Below are 7921 nucleotides of genomic sequence, written 5' to 3'. Positions count from 1 at the left end.
TCTGGAAACGAATGACCATGGCTTCTCTCCTTAAGGAGCTCCTGATCTCAAGAAAGATACAGAGAAGCAAAGGAACACTGCAATAAGACCATGTGGAGACTGGGACAGGGTGCATTGGAACTTGGAGGGGCTTGCCCGTTGACAGCACAGAAGTCTTCCCCGAAGAGGTGGTGTTCAGTAGGTGAACAGAAAAAGTGTGATGTATTCTTACAATGGACTGTTATTCAGCAATAAAAAAACAAACATCTATCTACCATGAAATAACACATATTGCTAAATGAAAAAATCCAGTCTGAAAAAGCCATATACTATATGATTCCAATTGTATGACATCCTGGAAAAGGCAAACTTATACAGAAAGTACACAAATTACTGGTCGCCAGGGATGCTGAGGGGTAGAATTGAATAGGTGGAGCATAAGGGACTTTAAAAAAATCTTTTAGCCTGACCAGGTGATAGCGCAATGGATAGAGCATCAGACTGGGATGCAGAGGACCCAGGTTCGAGACCTCGAGTCCCCCAGTTGGGGCGCGGACTCATCTGGTTTGAGCAAAGCTCACCAGCTTGGACCCAAGGTCGCTGGCTCGAGCAAGGGGTTACTCAGTCTGCTGTAGCCCCACGGTCAAGGCACATATGAGAAAGCAATCAATGAACAACTAAGGTATCGCAACGCAAAACTAGTGATTGAGGCTTCTCATCTCTCTCCGTTCCTGTCTGTCTATCCCTCTCTGTCTCAAAAAAAAAAAAAAAAAAAAAAAAAAAAAAAACATAAAAAAAATCTTTTAAAAAATTTTTATTGGCCCTGGCTGGTTGGCTCAGCGGTAGAGCGTCGGCCTGGTGTGTGGGGGACCCGGGTTCGATTCCCGGCCAGGGCACATAGGAGAAGTGTCCATTTGCTTCTCCACCCCCCCCCTCCTTCCTCTCTGTCTCTCTCTTCCCCTCCCGCAGCCAAGGCTCCATTGGAGCAAAGATGGCCCGGGCGCTGGGGATGGCTCCTTGGCCTCTGCCCCAGGCGCTAGAGTGGCTCTGGTCGCGGCAGAGCGATGCCCCAGAGGGGCAGAGCATCGCCCCCTGGTGGGCAGAGCTTCGCCCCTGGTGGGCGTGCCGGGTGGATCCCGGTCGGGCGCATGCGGGAGTCTGTCTGACTGTCTCTCCCCGTTTCCAGCTTCAGAAAAAAATAAATAAATAAAAAATAAAAAAATAAAATTTTTTTATTGATTGATTTTGGAGAAAGAGTGAGGGAGAGAGAGAAGAAGAAACATTGATTTGTTGTTTCACTTATTTATACACTCATTGGTTGATTCTTATATGTGCTCTTACTGGGGATCAAATATGCATCCTTGGCATATTGGGACGTTTTCACCAACTGGGCTACTCGCTACGGTGTTGATTTTTTTTAAAGCAGTGAAACTATTCTGTATGATACTCTAATGGTGAAATCAAGACATTAAACATTTGTCAAAAAGTTAATTTTAATGTGTGTAAATTTTTTTTTTGTATTTTTATTTTTCCAAAGTTAGAAGCAGGGAGGCAGTCAGACAGACTCCTGCTTGAGCCCGACCAGGATCCATCCAGCATGCCCACCAGGGGGCGATGCTCTGCCTATCTGGGGCGTTGTTCTGTTTCAACAGGAGCCATTCTAGCGCTTGAGGCTGAGGCCATGGAGCCATCCTCAGCGCCCAGGCCAACTTTGCTCCAATGGAGTCTTGGCTGCGAGAGAGGAAGAGAGAGACAGAGAGGAAGGAGAGGGGGAAATGTGGAGAAGCAGATCGGCGCTTCTCTTGTGTGCCCTGGCCGAGAATCGAACCCGGGACTTCCACACACCAGGCCAATGCTCTACTGCTGAGCCAACTGTCAAGCCAATGTGTGTACATTAAAAAAGAAATCATTTCGGGCCTGACCTGTGGTGGCGCACTGGATAAAGTGTCGACCTGGTTTGAAACCCTGGGCTTGCCTGGTCAAGGCACATATGGGAGTTGATGCTTCCAGCTCCTCCCTCCTCTCTCTCTCTCTCTCTCTCTCTCTCCTCTCTAAAATGAATAAATAAAATAAAAATTAAAAAAAATCATTTCAGCAGTCGGGGAATCTCAGGATGGGATCCAGAATATGAGAAAAGAACCTAGCTGTATTACAAATGCATGAAACAGCAACTCTGGAGGGGTGGGAGGAATAAGGTGCTAATCTGGAAATGAGTGGAGTCTGTAAGAATGAAGGCAAAAGGAACTGCATGCTGCATGTAGCACTGTACTCTAGTTGAGGAGGTGAGTTCCCAAGGGGGTATGGGTTAACAATTCTGAAACCACTGCACACACACACTAGAACTAAAAATTCAGTAGATGTAGGATGGATGATATCTCACTGCTGGAATGAGAAGTTACCTCTAAGCCCAGGGAGGAGGCTAGACCCATCCATATGGTAGTGGATTGGAATTGGAGGCATCATAGGAACTCATGTTTAGTTTCATATAGATACAGTTGGTTACATACAGAAACATTTATGAAAGTGTACACACACAGGCTAGTGGATACAAATATCTCATCACTCTGCATCAGTTGAGAGGGCGTAGAAGCAATCAGCATCCAGGCCTTGGTTCCAGCACCATTCTCCTATAAAATAAAAAAGAGTTCCTTACAGAAACAGCTGATCCTAGGCCTGGGGAAGGAAATATACAACATGATCCAGGAGCAATTTGTGGTGCAGAAAGTAATAAGATGCTAAAAATAAAAACAAAACCTCAAAGGAGACTTGACCTGGGGTGGTGAACAAACAATACAATATATAAATAATGTATTATAGAATTGTGCACCTGAAACCTGTATCATTTTCTTAACCAATGACACCCCAATAAACTCAATTAAAAATAATAATAATAGGCCCTGGCCGGTTGGCTCAGTGGTAGAGCGTCGGCCTGGCGTGCAGGAGTCCTGGGTTCGATTCCTGGCCAGGGCACACAGGAGAAGTGCCCATCTGCTTCTCCACCCCTCCCCCTCTCCTTCCTCTCTGTCTCTCTCTTCCCCTTCCACAGACAAGGCTCTGTTGGAGCAAAGTTGGCCCGGGCGCTGAGGATGGCTCTGTGGCCTCTACCTCAGGCACTAGAATGGCCCTGGTTGCAACAGAGCAACGCCCCAAATGGGCAGAGCATCACCCACTGGTGGGCATGCGGGGTGGATCCCGGTCGGGCGCATGCAGGAGTCTGTCTGACTGCCTCCCCGTTTCCAACTTCAGAAAAATACAAAAAAAATAAATAATAATAAAGCAAAAATAATAAAACATTAGAGAAAATATCCCCACAGTGATGGGGGTATGTTAAAGGGAGACAAGAGCCCATTGCAAGAGCTCCCAGTGGTCAAAACTGGGACCATTTGAACAACAGAATAAATAAGATAGTATTGGATTATAACTTAAAATATAGAATAAATACCTGTGAGTCCATACAGAAAGAAAGAAATGATTGATTGAATAAACAAACAAATAAATAAATGGAGAAGAGACAAGTCTCCCATACAGAAGAATTCCAAATAATTTATGTCAAAACTCGACCATTAAATGTAGGCTGTGTGTAGTGACTTCCTTCCAAAGAGTACAGTATGAAAAGGGAGAAAGAAAAAGAGTAATTTTATAGTATAGAAATCTGATAAACACTGCCTCTAGCCAGGTGGTCAAGGTCAACATCAGTAGGTGATATGTGCACCCTGGGTATAAGGGGTGAGACTGGCACCTTGCCCCTGTGCTCTTCCTCCCTCAAACCCATAACCCTGACCAATCATGAAGCAAACATCAGACAAAGCCCAATTTAGAGACATTATATAAAATACCTGATGAGTCCTCCTCAACACTGTCAAGGTCATAAAAAAAAAAAAAAAAAGCAAGGAAAGTCTGAGAAAGCATTCTGGAACAGAAAAGGGACAATTGGGAAAAAAACGGATGAAATCTGCATAAAACGTGAACTTCAGTTAATAGTAATGTATCAGTATAAATTCATTAAGTGTGACAAATGTACCATGCTAATGTAAGATGTTACTGTGATGGTTAATTTTATGTGTCAACTTGATAGGATCACAGGGTTCCCAGACATACGGTCAAACAGGATTCTGGGTTTATGTGTGAGGATGTTTTTGAATGAGATTAATGTCTGTTGAATCAGTGGACTCAGTAAAGCAGATTGCCCTTCCCAATCAGGTGAAGACCTAAACGGAACAAAAACACTGAGTATGAGAGAACTTTGCCTGCAGTGTTCTCCGACCTCAGACGGGAACTTACTCCATCATCTTTCCTGGTTCTCAGGCCTTCGGGCTTGGGCTGCAACCACAGCACAGGCTCTCCAGGGCCTCCAGCTTCCTGACTGCAGGTCTTGGGACTGCTCAGCCACCATAATCAGCGGAACCAATTACTTATAATAAATATCTTGACACACACATCCACATCTCCTCTTGGTTCTGTTTCTCTGGAGAGCCTGCCCTAATACACAGGAGAAACTGAGTGTGGGGTATGTGGGAACCTACTGTACTGTACTCAAAATAATTCTGTAAACCTAGAACTGTTCTAAAGATAAGTGGATACAGTATCTTGATCTGGGTGATGGTTTACCTGGGTGCACACACAGGTAAAAATTCACTGAGCAGTACTCACGATTTATGTGCTTTACTGAATGTACAGTAGTGTGAAAATCTGAATGCACAGTTTCTCTCGGAAAATCAGCATCTGCGGCTCTGCTGGCTCTGCCCGCCAGGTGTCCCTCTTAGGCGGGGAAGGGGCTTTGGGTTCAGCACCGGCTTTGCCTGCCTGTTTTTCCTTCCTGGCCCTGGTTCCCGCCCCTGCTGTTATCTGTTGAGACTTTCTGGCTAGCAGCATTTTTTTTTTAGGTGTTTTTAAAAATTATTTATTTATTTATTTATTCATTTTAGAGGGGGAGAGAGAGAGAAAGAGAGAGAGAGAGAGAGAAGGGGGAGGAGCAGGAAGCATCAACTCCCATAGGTGCCTTGACCAAGCAAGCCAGGGTTTTGAATCGGCAACCTCAGTGTTTCCAGGTTGACGCTTTATCCACTGCACCACCACAGGTCAGGCAGCATTTTTTTTTAAAAGAAAATTACTCTTAAATTTTTAAAAATTTATTGATTGGGGGGGGAAGGGAGAGAAAGAGAGAAAGACACATCGGTTTGTTGTTCCACTTTTTTTTTTTTTTTCTGAAGCTGGAAACGGGGAGAGACAGTCAGACAGACTCCCGCATGCGCCCAACCGGGATCCACCCGGCATGCCCACCAGGGGGTGATGCTCTGCCCCTCCGGGGCTTCGCTCTGCCGCAACCAGAGCCACTCTAGCGCCTGGGGCAGAGGCCAAGGAGCCATCCCCAGCGCCTGGGCCATCTTTGCTCCAATGAAGCCTTGGCTGCAGGAGGGGAAGAGAGAGACAGAGAGGAAGGAGGGGGTGGGGGTGGAGAAGCAAATGGGCGCTTCTCCTGTGTGCCCTGGCCGGGAATCGAACCCGGGTCCCCCACACGCCAGGCCGACGCTCTACCGCTGAGCCAACCGGCCAGGGCCTCCACTTATTTTTGCACTCATTGGTTGATTCCTGCATGTGTTCTGACTGGGGAGCAAACCCACAACCTTGGCGTATTGGGACAATGCTACCAGGCCGGGGCCCAGCAGGCTCTTTGGGATGCGAAGGCACACATGAGACCTGGTGGAGCTGTGAGCACTCCTGGTGCCAGCAGCCACACGGCTGATAATTAAGTCCTATTGCAGGAATCAAAGGAGGACAAAAACGCCCAGACAATTTAATGAAGGAAGTAGGATTTACGGTGGAGCAGCATGACCCCAAAAGAGGCAACCAAGCACGTGCTCCTCGAAGTTAGATTTCTTATATCTTATATACCTTTTACAGGATACAGGTTTTCATGCAAGGGGCTTGTGATCCCATTGTCTAGACCAGGCGTCCCCAAACTATGGCCCACTGGGCCGCATGCGGCCCCCTGAGGCCATTTATCCGGCCCCCACCGCACTTCCGGAAGGGGCACTGCTTTCATTGGTGGTCAGTGAGAGGAGCACTGTATGTGGCGGCCCTCCAGTGGTCTGAGGGACAGTGAACTGGCCCCTTGTGTAAAAAGTTTGGGGACCCCTGGTAGAGATATCCATCACTCTCATAACTCCAGGATGGGAGGGTGAGTCAGAGGATAAGTGTTGGAATTTTAAATTAAGGTATGTAAACATGGTCTCTTAAAGGCTTTTAAGAAAAGGGGAAGAGGATTTCGGATAAGCTCTATCTTCTTTACATCGTGTAGCAAGGGCCCCAGTCACCCTTTCAGAGAATTATAGGAAGTAGTTAATCCATAACTGGCTGACTCAGTTACCCCTGCAGGCTCCCTTCCCTTGAATTCTTCTTGTTTCTTCCTTTTCAGGGAAGGGGGGCCTTCCCCTCCTTCCTCAGTCCAACCCAGCAACTCCCTCAACCCCCCAACCACGGGGCTGCCCAGGCTGGAGGCAAAGGGTGGTGGAAGGCTAACCCTGAGTGGGTTTCTGGTCTTCCCCGGCATGTACCCCCCAACACCTGCAAAGAGAACAGAGCTCCCGGGCAGCAATGCCATCGGTGCCAGCTGGTACAGTGTGGCAGGAAGGGGGTAGGCTACAGTTCTAAATGAAGCCCCAGGCCGGCCAGGCGGGCTGGCAGGAGAGATCACCTAATTGAGGATTAAGGATTAATTGGGATCTCCCAGGAGAGTGGTGTGGAAGCCTCTGCAGCCAGCCCTGGCACCTCGGTGTCCAGGCTCCAAGCTCCAGGCTGGGCAGAGCAGCGGTGGCTGCCCACCTGCTCTGTCTGTTGGCAGCTGACGATGAGGACCAGGAATGTGGCTGAAAGGTCCCGCCTTTCTGCCCGGGAGGTTGGGCAGGCCGTGCTCTGCAGACCAGACCTTAGCTGTGGTTGGAGGAGGCTGAGGTCCACTTGGGCCTGCTCTGACCCTGAGGCATCCTCTCTTATTGACACAGTGATGTTAGAGTCCCCAGGCCTGACTGCAAGTCCCACCTCAAATTCATCCCAATTGTATGTGACTTTATACCAGTCCTTTGCTCTCCCAGAGACTCCTGGTGCCAGGCAAAGGACCCGAGGACCATGAGGGGATCACAGGCAGTTCCTGAACAAGTGTCACAAAATACAAGTGATATGTTAGGCAGAAGAATCTGGCGGTGTGTGCCACACAGACCACAGACCAGAGGGGAGAGATGGTGGTGGGGCTGTGTGACCTCTAGCAAATCACTTAGACTGGGCCTCTCGGTTTCCTCAACCTGAAAAATGGGGCTTTGAAGACCAGCACAGGGTTAGAGTGAGCAGACCTGTCATTTGGGTCACCCAGGGAGCAAACAGCAAGATACAGTTAAGAATGCAGGGCTGAGAAGTCAAGAAAGCAGGGCTGGCAGGAGGGCCTGTGTTTTCTTTTTCTTTCTTTCTTTTTTTTTTTGTATTTTTCTGAAGCTGGAAACGGGGAGAGACAGTCAGACAGACTCCCGCATGCACCCGACTGGGATCCACCCGGCACGCCCACCAGGGGGCGACGCTCTGCCCACCAGGGGGCGATGCTCTGCCCACCAGGGGGCGATGCTCTGCCTCTCCGGGGCGTCGCTCTGTCGCGACCAGAGCCACTCTAGCGCCTGGGGCAGAGGCCAAGGAGCCATCCCCAGCGCCTGGGCAATCTTTGCTCCAATGGAGCCTCAGCTGCGGGAGGGGAAGAGAGAGACAGAGAGGAAGGAGAGGGGGAGGGGTGGAGAAGCAGATGGGCGCCTCTCCTATGTGCCCTGGCCGGGAATCGAACCCGGGACTTCCGCACGCCAGGCTGACGCTCTACCACTGAGCCAACCGGCCAGGGCCTAGGGCCTGTGGTTTGAGACCAGCCTGACTGTGCCTCGTCTAATGTAAGAGGAGCGCGAGACAG

This window comes from Saccopteryx leptura, chromosome 1 (assembly GCF_036850995.1).
Source record: "Saccopteryx leptura isolate mSacLep1 chromosome 1, mSacLep1_pri_phased_curated, whole genome shotgun sequence".
In the NCBI taxonomy this organism is placed as follows: Eukaryota; Metazoa; Chordata; class Mammalia; order Chiroptera; family Emballonuridae; genus Saccopteryx; species Saccopteryx leptura.
This window is presented reverse-complemented; position numbering follows the sequence as displayed.